This window comes from Microcaecilia unicolor, chromosome 1, assembly GCF_901765095.1.
Source record: "Microcaecilia unicolor chromosome 1, aMicUni1.1, whole genome shotgun sequence".
In the NCBI taxonomy this organism is placed as follows: Eukaryota; Metazoa; Chordata; class Amphibia; order Gymnophiona; family Siphonopidae; genus Microcaecilia; species Microcaecilia unicolor.
In genome coordinates, this window is record NC_044031.1 from 36,824,257 (window position 1) to 36,838,611 (window position 14,355).

The 14,355-nt window shown below is 47.3% G+C and overlaps 1 protein-coding gene across 1 annotated transcript in view; it reads left to right on the forward strand.

The window, feature by feature from the left end:
* Nucleotides 1-14,355, forward strand: part of ATG9B (autophagy related 9B) — a 250,985-nt gene that overhangs the window by 24,685 nt on the left and 211,945 nt on the right. The window contains exon 2 of the mRNA XM_030195602.1: nt 1,525-1,646. The gene's annotated coding sequence lies outside the window, so the exon portion shown is untranslated. The remainder of the gene's footprint in view (nt 1-1,524; nt 1,647-14,355) is intronic.

The following is a 14,355-nucleotide window of genomic DNA, read 5'->3' on the forward strand; positions in this document are numbered from 1 at the left end:
TCCTCTCTCTCATTTTTTTATTGCCCTCCTGGCATCCCTAAAAGAAATACCTCTGGTGCCATCTGCAGTTTCACAGACACACTTTGCTTAATGTATTTTTTTTTTTTTGTTACATTTGTACCCAGCGCTTTCCCACTCATGGCAGCGGCAATGGAGGGTTAAGTGACTAGCTGCCTGTGCCTGAAGTGGGAATCGAACTCAGTTCCTCAGGACCAAAGTCCACCACCCTAACCACTCCTACACTGTTGCTACAATTTGAGATTCTACATGGAATGTTGCTATTCCACTAGCAACATTCCATGTAGAACTCAGCCATTGCAGATCACCAATGTGGCCGCGCAGGCTTCTACATGGAATGTTGCTAGTGGAATAGCAACATTCCATGTAGAATCTCAAATTGTAGCAACATTCCATGTAGAAGTCGGCCCTTGCAGATCACCATGTGGCCGCGCAGCCTTCTGTTTCTGTGAGTCTTACGTCCTGCACGTACATACAGGACGTCAGACTTGCAGAAGCCTGCACAGCCTTCTACATGGAATGTTGCTAATGGAATAGCAACATTCCACGTAGAATCTCCAATAGTAGCAACATTCCATGTAGAATCTCCAATAGTATCTATTTTATTACATTTGTACCCCGCGCTTTCCCACTCATGGCAGGCTCAGTGCGGCTTACATGGGGCAATGGAGGGTTAAGTGACTTGCCCAGAGTCACAAGGAGCTGCCTGTGCCTGAGGTGGGAATCGAACTCAGTTCCTCAGGACCAAAGCCCACCACCCTAACCACTAGGCCACTCCTCCACTCACTTATGTCTAGCAATGATAAGTGTAATAGTATTTTATTGGGTCAATCTAATACACTTCTGACTTTTCTTAGTGCCCTGTTTACTAAGCAGTGTTATAGGCGCGTTAACCTTGTACATGCCTAAAATATCCATATAGGCACCTACATGGTTATCGCACGCGCTAAGTGTAGGCGCGTTAAAAGTACTAACGCACCTTAGTAAACAGGGCCCTTAGAGAGCTAAAATCTCTTTAGCAGGTTGATACAAAATGACTGAATTTTCCAGTAGATGTTTAGCTGAATTACAACAACCTTGTTTGTTTTCAAAGGCATAAAAAGCTTCATTGAAAGGATGGATGCTGGATGCAGTCTGGGTGCCCTTTTCATCCATTGTATTTCTTTAGCTGTTCTTGTTTATTCAGATGTGCGGCAACTGAAAGCAGCAAGGAAGGCCAGGGAAGCAAACAAATCACAGTATCAATGCAGTTCAAGCGATGTTGCCTGTAGAAAGTGAGGAAACCATCTCTTTGACCTCTTTTATTAGCTTCATGGATTCTCATCACTTTAAAATCAGTGATCTTGAGTCTGTATCATCAGAGTAATTTTTTTTTTAAGTTGTGAGCTTCTAGTGGATATGAGAGAGAATAAAAATAGGCTTCCTTCTCAACAAAACCTGAAGTGTAGCATACACATGCCTTTAATAATGAACAGTTCTCAAGTTTTCTTTCTGTCCTTCTTCTAGGAAGGCCTGGAAGACAGTTTGACATTCTATAGCTGAGACGATCCAAGAAGGGAATGCTAACCCGGTGCTATTACCCGCTCTTTTCCTGGGATCGTTCTGCAATCAGCCAGCTGCGGACTGAGGTAATACTTACTGCTGAAAAACAAGGAGAGAAAAGTGAGAGGGATCAGAAGACGGTCACTGTGTTGTCTGTATGGGGGTGTTCCTGAGTGTGGAATTCAGTGTTTACTGTGTGGGTGTTCGAGTGCGTTCTTCTCTCTTTTTTAGGGGTTTCTATAATAGGAAACAGCGTTGGATGGAGGGACAGGGGTTGAGCATCTATCTGCCATATGAGTTTTAGCCTCTTTTCCAATGAGATGATATACGGCACATGGAGTGTACCTAGTTCCTATACTGTTACTCTGACATTGTAAAGCCATTTTTGCTGTTTAGCTATTCTGGAGCTGTGAGAACAATTCAAGAGAAGGAGAGAGCTTATTTTTGAATTACTGTGCTCACTTGGCAAAGGAGTTTAAGGAATAGTTTTTTTCCCAGGACAAGCAGGCCTGTACTTCTCACAGATGGGTAACGTGGGTCGGCATCGTTGGTCCAGAGCTTGTAGCAAGCAAGCTTAAAAATAGTGCGAGACGCTCCATGAAAATGGCAGATTCAAATCAAGGTCAGGTATACACAAAAAGTAGCACATATGAGTTTATCTTTTTGGGCAGACTGGATGGACAGTGCAGGTCTTTCTCTGCTGTCATCTACTATGTTACTATGTACCGTATTTTTCGGACTATAAGACGCACCGGACCATATGACGCACCTAGGTTTTAGAGGAGGGAAATAGGAAAAAATTTTTTTTTCCTTTTTCCATCCTCTAAAACCTAGGTGCTCCGGTGCGTCTTGTCCGAGTTCGGGATCGCCCTCCCCTACTCACATCACGCGATGTTCCCTGGTGGTCTAGTGACGTCGGGGCAGGAAAGAGCCCCCTCTTTCCTGCCCAGCGAGCTGCTCTCCGTCCTCCTGTATGCTGCCTGACGGTCTCGGCGAGATTCAAAATGGCCGCCGAGAATTGAAGTCTTGGCGGCCATTTTGAATCTCGCCGAGACCGTCAGGCAGCATACAGGAGGACGGAGAGCAGCGCGCTGGGCAGGAAAGAGGGGGCTCTTTCCTGCCCCGACGTCACTAGACCACCAGGGAACATCGCGTGACGTGAGTAGGGGAGGGCGATCCCGAACTCGGGGGGAGGGCGATCCCGAACTCGGGGGGAGGGCGATCCCGAACTCGGACCTCGCTACCTTCGGACTATAAGACGCACCCCCCATTTTCCTCCCAAATTTTGGGGGAAAAAGTGCGTCTTATAGGCCGAAAAATACGGTATATGTTACTATGTTACTAACACACATGCGTGAATGCATTCTCGCCCACTGTGAGAACATAGAACCAGCAGTTCTCTTTTTTCCGTTTTGAGGAGAGGACGTGTTCATTATTCATTCCTCACAGCTGGTATGGTTGGTCTTTTTGTGCCTTCTTTTTTTTTTTTTTTAACTACCTCTTTTGGAGTTTACCTTTATTTTATTCCTTCCCTGAATATTTTTGTAGATTATTTTTGCCTTTTTTCTAAGTTTTCTTTGTTTTACTGCACTCGCTAAGCTGCGTTTAGGCCTGAGCTCCAGTTGGATTTTGGCCTTTTCTCTTTTTGCTCTTCCTTTTGTTTAACACCATTGAGTCATTTGATTTGGCCATAGCTGTTTTTCCTTTCATGTCATCGAAGGTTCCCAGTGACTTTAAGCGCTTCTAAACTGGCACCCCAACCTTTCCTGATGTTGGCCCTTGATGAGCACCTGCGGGCCTTGCTCCCTAAGCTTTTGGCAAGGTTCTTGCAGAGTGCATCGGTGTTTGGGGTGCTTGCGCCAATCATGTCTCTTGCTACAGTCTCGCATGGTCATCAGCCTATGGTGAGGTCTCTGATGCCGCTTGCGGTCTTGGCATCGACTGCCACCCATAATGGCACATCCTCAGTGTTTGCAGAGGAAGCTTCGCCGGAGTCGAGGCTGGAGCCAATACCTTGACTTCCCTTTCGGGGTCATGGTACCTATATGTCAAGGCTGACTTGGTTTCAGCCCTCCCACGAGGAAATCTTGGCTGACACCGATGAGGAGTGCTCATGGGACTCAGGATCCACGGTACTTCTCGGAGGTGGAGTCCTATGGCATCACATCTTTCAAATATTTGAAAGGTATTAATCCGCAAACGAACCTTTTCCGGAGATGGGAAGGCGGTAGAACGAGAGGGCATGAAATGAGATTGAAGGGGGGCAGACTCAAGAAGAATGTCAGGAAGTATTTTTTCACGGAGAGGGTGGTGGATGCTTGGAATGCCCTCCCGCGGGAGGTGGTGGAGATGAAAACGGTAACGGAATTCAAACATGCGTGGGATAAACATAAAGGGATCCTCAGGAGCTTAGCCTAGAATGGGTGGCAGAGCTGGTGGTTGGGAGGCGGGGCTAGTGCTGGGCAGACACACACGGTCTGTGCTGGGGCCAGTGGTGGGAGGCAGGGATAGTGCTGGGCAGACTTATACGGTCTGTGCCAGAACTGGTGGTTGGGAGGCGGGGTTGGTGGTTGGGAAGCGGGGATAGGGCTGGCCAGACTTATACGGTCTGTGCACTGAAGAGGACAGTACAAATAAAAAAGTAGCACACATGAATTTATCTTCTTGGGCAGACTGGATGGACCGTGCAGGTCTTTTTCTGCCGTCATCTACTATGTTCCTATCTGATCCCGCTCTTCCACAGGAAAGGAAGAAGTCTCCACCTGAGAGCTTTTCCTTCCCTTCTTTTGTAAAGGAGATGGTGACTGCCATCCCAATTTATTTGGAAGTGGAGGACGAGCCCAGGGCTAAGATGTATGAGATCCTCGACTATGACTGTCCTTCTAGAGCAGGGGCGTATCTAAGGTTCGGCGGTAGGGGGGGCAGGGGCTAGAGTGAAGGGGCACATTATAGCCCCCCCCCCGGCCGCCGCCCCCCCCCCCGGCCGCCGCCCCCCCCCCCCCCCCACTGCCGTCAACCCTCCCCTACCACCGTCAACCCTCCCCCGCCTACCGCCGTCACCTACCCCCACCGAGGTCCGCTTCCTCCGGTCCGGTGCCTTTAAAAGTATTACTTCAGCTGGCGGGGGACCCCCAACCCCCGCCAGCCCAGCCGAGGTCTTGTTTTAAGAAGTTCTTCCATCCTCGTGCTATTGAAAACTGCCTGCCTGCATCCCTTCCAGTTTCGGACTGAGTCTGCACGTACAACGTGCTGCAACGTCAGACTCAGCGGTAGGCGGGGGAGGGTTGACGGCGGTAGGGGGGTCCAGGGCGAAATCTGCGGGGGCCCAGGCCCCTGTGGCCCCACGCAGATACGCCCCTGTTCTAGAGAGGCTGTGTCAGTCCCGCTTCACGAGATCTTATGGGACGTTCAGATGAAGACCTGGGAGTTCCCTCTGTCGGTCACTCTCCTCCTCAAGATTGACACCACGTACCGGATTCAGTCGTCCCCAGGTTTGATAGGCCCCAGTTGCCTCATCATTCCTTAGTGGTAGAATCTGCGTTCAAAAGGGCCAAGAGTTTTAGGGACTATGTTTTGGTCCCCCCTGGCAGAGAAGCTAGAACCCTGGATTCTTGGGCAGAAGATGTATCAGGACTCCATGCTCATCTCCTTTATCCAATTGTACTAGCTCTACACGAGCCTGTACTTGCGGTCCTTGGTGCACAGTATGTTTGATGTAGCAGACTCTCCCACCGGAGCAGGCTGAATCTGTTTGCCAGCTGGTCAAGCAGCACAAGGCATGTTGCAGGTTCTTCGCCAGGGGCACCAGTGACACTTTTGATGTGGCCTCTATGATCTCTGTCCAGAGTATACTGATGCACAGATTCTCATGGCTGCGTGTCTCTGACTTGGACCCAACAGAGATTTGTGGATGCCATATACCAAGGGGATAATCTTTTCGGAGAGACGGTAGAGCAGGTCTCTGACCTCATCAAGAAGCACACAAATACCATTGATTCTCTCTTCCGCCAGGCGCCGTCTGCACCTGCAACCTCCTCTAAGAGTTTTTTTGGCAAGTCGAGGAGGAGTACTTATTTCTTGCAGAGGCGTAGGTACATCCCTTCTCACCAGCCTCAGCAGGCTCGTTCTCATCCCAGACTGCTCCCTAGTCAAAGCAGGGGGCGAGCTTTTGACTGGCTCCAGCAGAGCATAGCCATTGTAAAAGTGACTATCCCAGATGACTTGCTGGTTGGGGGAAGGCTGCAGTTTTACCAAGAAAGGTGACCCCTTGTAACCTCGGACCGGGGGGGGGGGGGGGGGGTGTTCTTCAAGTAGTGCGTCTCAGAAATGCCCTGCATTGGCTTCAGAGACCACCAGATTGCCTACCATGAGTGCATCACTTCAGCTCTCAGCACAAGCAGGTACTTTTAGACGAAGTCTTTGCCCTTCTCAAGGCCTGTGTGGTCGGACCTGTTCCCACCAGAGGAAGAAGGGACCGGATTAGGTACTTGTGTAAAAGAAAACAGAACGGATGCGTGATGGGCCTGAACAAATTTCTGGTCAAAGAAAAGCTCAGGATGGTTTCCCAGGGCACCCTTTTCCCCATGATTCAGGAACAAGATTGGCTGTGCTCTCTGGGCTTAAAGGATGCCTATACCCACGTTTTGATGCTTACCAGTCACAGGCAGTATCTCATATTTTAAGTATAAAAACACCACTACCAGTACCACATTCTGCCATTTGGCCTCGTATCAGCTCCCAGAGTTTTTACCAAGTACCTCACAGTAGTCACAGCGTCACTATGCAGACTGGGATTCTGTGTTTCTTTATCTGGATGATTGGCTGGTCAAGAGCACATCGCAAGAAGGGGCGCAAGCAGTGGTGTGCTGGAGCAGGCTCTCACGGGCTCGCAAGAGCCGGTTGTTAAGTTTTTACGAATTTTGGGAGCCGGTTGTTAAAGTAGGGCCCTCCATGGCTATTTTAACAACTGGCTCCCAAAATGTGGGCTTGGGCCCCCTGCTGAATTATCTTTTACTTTGCTGGTGGGGATGCTGATCCCTGCCAGCCAAGTAAATAGACTGCTGCTGCTCCCCACTCCTTGTTTCCAGCTCTGAGCAGCAGGCTGGGACTTCTCCAGCATGTGTGAGAAGTTTCAGCATGCTGCTCAGAGCAAGACGTTGGGAGTGGTGGCAGTCCATTTATTGGCTGCCAGCAAAGGTATGCCTAGCGTGCCCCCACGAAGGGAGGGAGGAGAGAGAGGCAAGTGTTGTTCCCCCCCCCCCCCCCCACCCCGGCCACCCCTGGCCCTTCCAACTTCAGAGCTGGCTACGTCCGGAGAAAGAGCCTGTTGTTAAAAATTTACCAGCACACCCCTGGGCGCAAGCGTCTATTCAAAGAACTATTCAGGTGCTAGAGCTGTTAGCACCTGAATAGTTTGTTGTAAACTACCCGGTGTCACCTGCAACCTGTACAGAAATTGGAATTCATAGGAGCTCAGCTCGATACAGTGCAGACTCGGCCTTTCTTACTCAGCTCGGCAGATGTTGAGCTTGCTAGGCCACATTTCATCCACAGTGTACGTCACTCCCATGGTTCGCCTCCATTTGAGAGGGGTCCAGTGGACTCTGGCTTCTCAGGGGTCTCCAGCAATGGGGAATGTAGCAGATGTCATCCGAGTCTTCATTCCCTACTCTGGTGGACAATTTGGCCAAATTTGACCATGTAACTCCCTTTCCAAATTCTGCCTCCTCAAAAGGTGTTGACAACAGATGCATCCAATCTCGGATAGGGAGCTCATGTAGATGGGTTTCACTCCCAAGGGGCATGGTCTGCTCAGGAGACAGCTCTTCATATCAACCTCCTGGAGCTAAGAGCCATTTTGAATGCTCTAAAGGCTCTCAGAGATCTGCTGTTGAACCAAATTATTCTCATTCAAACCAACAACCAGGTTGCTATGTACTATGTGAACAAGCAGGGTGGGTACGAGATCCTAACCCTTGTATCAGGAAGCAGTGGGGATGTGGCAGTGGGTCATTCTTCATAGGGTGGTTCTGCGGGCCTTGTACCTGTCTGGCAAGGAAAACAGCCTGGCGGACAGACTGAGCAGGGTAATGCAACCTCACGAGTGGTCTTACAATATGGACATAGCCTGCAAGATCTTTTGAGAGGGGCACTCCCTCGGTAGATCTTTTTTGCCACTCATCACAAAACAAGGTCCCTCAGTTTTGTTCCAGGTTAAGATCACACGGCAGACTAGCGTCAGATGCATTGCTCTTTCATTAGGGGAAAGGTCTTCTGTATGTGTATCCTTCCATTTCTCTCGTAGAGACCTTGCCGAGACAGATCTGGTTCCCTCTTCTTGGAGTTGTCCTCAGAAGTACCGTGGAGATTGGAGTGTTTTCTGACCCTGATTACACAGAACGAGGGGGCCCTTCTGCACCTTGATGATCTAACGGGCCCAAGGATTCTCTCTCAGCTTTTTGTTTCTGACTTACCTGAAAAAGTTATTACTATGAGTTTGTGCCTCCGAGGCATGTACTCTTCATGTTCTCTTTTGGCCTTCTTTATTAGTGCTTTGCATCTAACTTGCCAGTGCTTATGTTGCTTCTTGTTTTCTTCATTCAGATCTTTTTTCCTTTTATTGAAAGATGTTTTTTTTTTTGTTTGTTTTAATAGCTTCTCTCATGCTGGCTGTCCTTTGCTCTTTCCACTTTTATTAATACGTCTGGTCTGGGCTTCCAAAATGATATTTTTAAACAGCATTATCTGATGGAGGTGGTGGAGATAAAAACTGTATCTGAATTCAAGAAAGCATGGGACAAGCACATAGGATTTCTAAACGAGAGGAAGGGATAGTAGATGGTATGAATGGGCAGACTGGGTAGGTCATAGAGAGGCGTATTTTCAAAGCAGTTAGACTTAAAAAGTTCCATAATAACCTATGGAACTTTGTAAGTCCAAGTGCTTTGAAAATGAGCCCCATGGTCTTTAACTGTTGTCAATTTCTGTATGTTTATGAAAACTGGTAGTATGGTAGGGGGGAGGGATTTGGATTTGCCCAGTTAAGAGTTGTATGTATAAATATGATGTCGATTTATGAGAATGGGTATTTATCGCCATGGATCCCTTTGTGGTAACTGAATAAAGCTTGAAGACTTCTGAAAGGTTTAGACAAAGCTAGAGTCAACCTTGTGTACTTGTTACCACAATGCTACAGTGGTTTGGATTATGGATATGTGGGTTGATTAGGAAAAGCTTGTCCTCCAATTGCAGCTACTTTGTCAGCTTTTGATCCTCATCTGCTTGAGGACTTTTTGATTTAAGTAAAGTAAAATTTGTAGACTTTATTTATATATTTGTACTAAGTTTATGCTGATAGGTAATTTCCTTTATTTAGGTTTTGTCACATTTAAACATTTCTTTTTTTAGTTAATTGTTTATATAAATAAATGGTTTGTATTGCTTGAATTTTGTAATTTGAATTTAGCCTTTATATATTTTTTTATCTTATTTGTTAGTCTTTTTTATAAATATGATATGTTAACTCATTTTTAATTTTTAAGAGAAAGCTTAGTCTGGGGCAAGTGCAGAAAGATACTGTGAGCTCAGCTGCTTGGCTAACGTAGGGTATACTTGCACGTTACTGGGTGCCTCATGCAGAATGGGATTAACATTTTTCACCAGGTTCAGGGCACAACAGAAAGGTTAGCAGAGAGGATTTCATGCCAGTTTTTTGAGATTGAACTGCCAGTTTTGTCATCTTTGGCAACCAGAAGAAAGCACCTGCAAGTTTCAAAGGCAGACAGGAAGTAACAGACACGTGTGCTTGTTCAAACAAAACCGAATGTGAAAGCACACATCAGCAACTATTCGTCTGCTCCTAAATATGAGCCTTGCAAGAATTTCCTGTCCATAAATTTTTGCGAGGTTCGTATTTATACACAGAAAATAGACACTAATATTGCTGCTTGTACTTTCTGATTTGTTTGCACATGCACACAAAAACTATACTTACTATATAATGTTTATGCGCATGTATTTGGCACACTTTTCCCCATTTACTGCTTTGTTTGGTGTTTTTTGCCGATGTGATTGAGCTTATGACTCTTGCTGGATTTACTTCAAATAATGTCTGTTGGCAACACATGTAGGAATCTTTGTCGTTGTTTGGAATGAGAGATTTTTCTCTGGCTGTTTTCAAGTGCCTCGATCACGTTTGACCCCTGACGCAGGCATGTACACGTGTCAGGTCAGTTTATTAAAAGCTTTTTGACCGTTCCACTCTTGAAGGCCCTTGCGTTCTTCTTTCCTGTTGTCTTTGTTTGTGTACCCTTGAACTCTCTCTTCTGCTTCCTTATATTTAGGTTTCACCATGGCATGTTATTACACCCTCGGTAGAAGGCACACGCTCAGACATCCATGAGTGGCTCTACCATGAGTCTTTCTGCATCGGTCCTTCTGTGTCTGTTTATATGGTCAGTAAATTAAATCTTTGTCTTGGTCTTTACTGAGGAGGATATTAGAGGCTAACAAAACTGCTTTTTTTTTCAGTTTTGGCCAAAACCGAAACTGCCACTGAAACTGTATGAATGCTTTTGGCCGAAATCAAACCTCATCACCTGGTTCTGGCTGAAACTGAAAACTCAAGTTTGGTTTTGTGAATGTGGATCAGTGAGGGTCACCGGGGATTGTTAGAGCTTGTAGTCTCCACCCCTCTGCTAAACCCATAGCATCCCAGCCAGAATTTAATAATTTAAATAATGAAAGACTGTATTTTATCTCTAAGCAAAATAGCCTCCACATCCATGGACTGCAGCTAATGAAAACAAACTATAAAACATGGTGCTTTTACAGAGGCTTACTTTGTGTCACACTTGGAGTGACATCTGATGTCATAGCTCCATAGAGAGGCTAATTTCTAAGGAACCTATTCGAAATTTATGGACTTAAATTCACATTAAAATTATGTATCAAAAGCATGTATTTGGAGCATTCTATTTACCATTTAAACTATTGTGCAAGATCATAACTACTACTACTTATCATTTCTATAGCGCTACAAGGCATACGCTGCAGTATGAAAGAAAAAAAAAAACCCAATACAAAAAGTAACCCCCTCCATGACTATTTTACAGTCCCTGGTAGTCTAATGGTGTAGTTGGGGCAGGAACAATGCCCCAGTTGCAGTATTCATTTTGAGAGCAGAACCAACATGGGCAGGAGTAACTGAGCACAGCTCCAGCCCCCACTATACCTCCAGACCATCAGGAATTATAAGATAGGCCGGGGGGGGGGGGGGGGGGGGGGACAACAGGTAGAAGGGAGAAGCTTCTCCTCCCAGACCCCCCGAATGCCAACTCCTGTTTGGGGGTCATTTTTGGCTGAAACCGAAAACAACAAAAAATTAAAATAACCTTTTGGTTGAAACCAGGCAGAAAAAGGCCAATTTTTGCCATAACCAAAATCAAAAGCAAACTTTGGTTGGCCTCTAGAAGATGGTAGTCTTTACTGAGGAGGATATCCACACAGAAAACTTTCTTTGACAGTGATGATTTGGAGCAGCTAAAGCAAAATCACACTAAATGTAATAATAGAGCAAACTGACAGTCTAAAGAGTAATAAATCACAAAGACTAAATGGTAGTCTCCCCAGAGTTCTGAAAGAGCTCAAACGTGAAATTGCTAACCTGTTAATTAGTGATATTTAATCTATCATTTAAAACAACTACAGTGCTTGATGTCTAGAGCGTCGCCAATGTAATGCCAGTTTTATAAAGAGCTCCAGGGATGATCCAAGAAACATGGTAAAAGTTAGTTTTTCTGCTATTGCTTTAACTTCCCTTTTACCCTATTTGGTATCTAGTAGTTCTGCTTCCGTCTTCATGGGCTATTTGCTTTGAATATACTTGAAAGACTGTTTAGTATTAGTTTTAATCTCTGGTGCAGCTTCTTTTCAGTCTTGTTTCACTTGCCTTATTACTGTTTACATCTAACTTGCCATTCCATAGCGTCCCAAAGATCAATCCAGAGACTTGTGGGTTGTGGCCCTCTAAAAGCAGGTGGAGATAGAGCGAACCTCTGAGGTTTGCTATATGTGGACCTGTGCAGCCAAGTGGCAGTGGAGGAGGGGCCTAGTGGTTAGGGTGGTGGACTTTGGTCCTGGGGAACTGAGGAACTGAGTTCAATTCCCACTTCAGGCACAGGCAGCTCCTTGTGACTCTGGGCAAGTCACTTAACCCTCCGTTGCCCCATGTAAGCCGCATTGAGCCTGCCATGAGTGGGAAAGCGCGGGGTACAAATGCAACAAAAAAATAAATAAAATAAGTAAACCTCAATATTCTCTCTATCTAGCAGGTGGACGGACATCTCTGTGCAGCTCTGGTTTGATCTGGCTACTGGTGGCTTTTGGGCCTAGTTTAGCACAGACGGGTTGAGTGGCTGTTTGCAGCTTGTGGTGTACACCTGGTGGTGCCAGGTCCCTCCCGTTCTCCCCCTACCTTTCCTCTTTCGCCTGGGGCTGTTGGCCTGGTCGGGTGTTTCCTTTCTCTCCTGACAAAAAAAAAAGGTAAGCGTCTCTTTAAGAGCCTTGGTTTTTGTTTAATAATATGGAGGAGCTAGACGGACCGCCGAGTCAACTTTGGGGCAGGTGTTTGTGGCGCATGTCAGTGCCTTCTGAGGCGGCTAAGCGCTGCTCCCGGTGTGGGGGCCGGAGAGCAACGTCGGGAGAGTGTGAGTCCTGCCGCTGTCAGCCCTTAGCGGGTGTTCAGCGTGACAGGGGTTCCCCTCAGGCGTCCGGAGAGTTGGAAGCGCAGGGGATAGTGTCAACGGTTTCCTCGAGGCAGTTAGTGCAGCTTGCGTCGGCGGGCACCATTTTCTCCTCTCAGGCGCGACCCGCTCCGCATGTAGCGGTTGACAGACAAGCACATAGCGCAGCGTGCTTCTGTGGCACAGGCTCCGATGGAGGGAAGCGATTTAGAAGGAGCAGGGAAGACCCTTTCAGTTCCTTTTTCCCTGGATTTTGTTTTATTAATGCACAATGCCTTTCTTCTGAAGAAGTCAGGAGCTTCTCTTCAGGCAGCCCTGTCTCTTCCTCAGCAAATTTCGGTTGCTGCAATCTCTCAGTCTTTCCTGCCAAAACGTCCCCGGGTGGAGATTTTGGATCCCGAGGAGCTATCTGACATAGATGGCCTGGTTTTGTCTCCGGGCTCTCTCTCAGAATCATTGGATTTAGCAGATGAGGTCACCCTGCCTTCTGAGGAGGGGGATGATCCGACGGCTACCCGCCTTTTTCGCAGGGAAGAGCTTCCCTCCCTGATTGATTGATAGGGCTTTTGAGATTTTATTTATTTATTTTATTTTTGTTACATTTGTACCCCGCGCTTTCCCACTCATGGCAGGCTCAATTTGGCTTACATATTGTATACAGGTACTTATTTGTACCTGGGGCAATGGAGGGTTAAGTGACTTGCCCAGAGTCACAAGGAGCTGGCAGTGCCTGAAGTGGGAATCGAACTCAGTTCCCCAGGACCAGAGTCCACCACCCTAACCACTAGGCCACTCCTCCGGGAACAGGTTCAGTGCCCTCTATTATGTCTGGCACCAAATGCCCACCTCGTTCCTTTCATGTGCATGAGGCCATGAAAATCCTTATTTCAGCACAGTGGGATACACCGGACAGTGGGCTTAAGGTTGCTAGAGCTATGTTGCGTCTTTACGCACTGCCGGCTGCTGACTTAGAGTTGCTGAAGGTCCTTATGGTGGATTCCTTAATCACAGCAGTCACTAAGAAAACCATTCTCCCTGTGGAGGGTGGCACAGCGCTGAAGGACCCTCGGGATCGAAAGTTGGAGACTTGCTTGAAGCTGTTCTTTGAAGTAGCGGCCCTTTCTCTGTAAGCCTCAGTTTGTGGCTCTTATGCGGTGCAGACATGCTTATCGTGGGTACAGAAAGCCTCCTCTCTGGAGGAGCTCGTGGCTGTTTTGCCGGCCTTAGAGTCTGGTTTAGCCTTCCTTGCGGATCTCGTTTGATCTTTTGAGGGCTTCAGCGAAGGAGGTTTCCCTAGCAGTCACTGTGCATCACTGGCTATGGTTGCAGCATTGGGCTGCAGACATGGCCTCTAAGTCACGGTTAGCAAGGCTTCCTTTTAGGGGAAAGCTTTTGTTTGGGACAGACCTAGAACAGATTGTGAAGGTTCTCGGTGACTCCAAGGGCCAGTGCCTTCCAGAGGGCTGGTCAAGTTTGTGCGACTGGTGGGACCTAGACCTAAGTTAGGGATACACGGCGTTAACCGTCAAGGTCGCGGGGTCTCTTTTCAGAGAGCAAGGTCTTCTCAGAGACCTCAGCCCTTTCGAGGGGACAGGCAGTCGTTCCTTTCCAGTAACAGAAACTAGCCCGCAGCCAGATCGGCCCAATGATGAGGCCTTGGTCCATCTCCAGCTGGTTATTGGGGGCAGGCTGTACCTATTCCTGGTGGAGTGAACCAGTGTAACATCCGATGGATGGGTCTTGGAGGTTATCAGAGACAGCTACAAGTTAGAATTGATTCGTCTGATAGTAGACTCTTTTCTGGAATCTTCTTGTAAATCTCCCGCCAAGGTGCGGGCGGTTCGTCACACCCTCCTCAACTTAAAATGACTTGGTGCCGTATAGCCTGTACCCCCAGCAGAAAGAGAGTGCGGTCGATACTCCATTTATTTTGTGGTGCCAAAAAAGGGTGGTTCTTGGCAACCCATCCTAGATCTCAAGTTTGTCAACAGGTCCTTACGGGTTTGGCGTTTCCGCATGGAAACCCTCTGCTCGGTGATCGCAGCGGTACAGC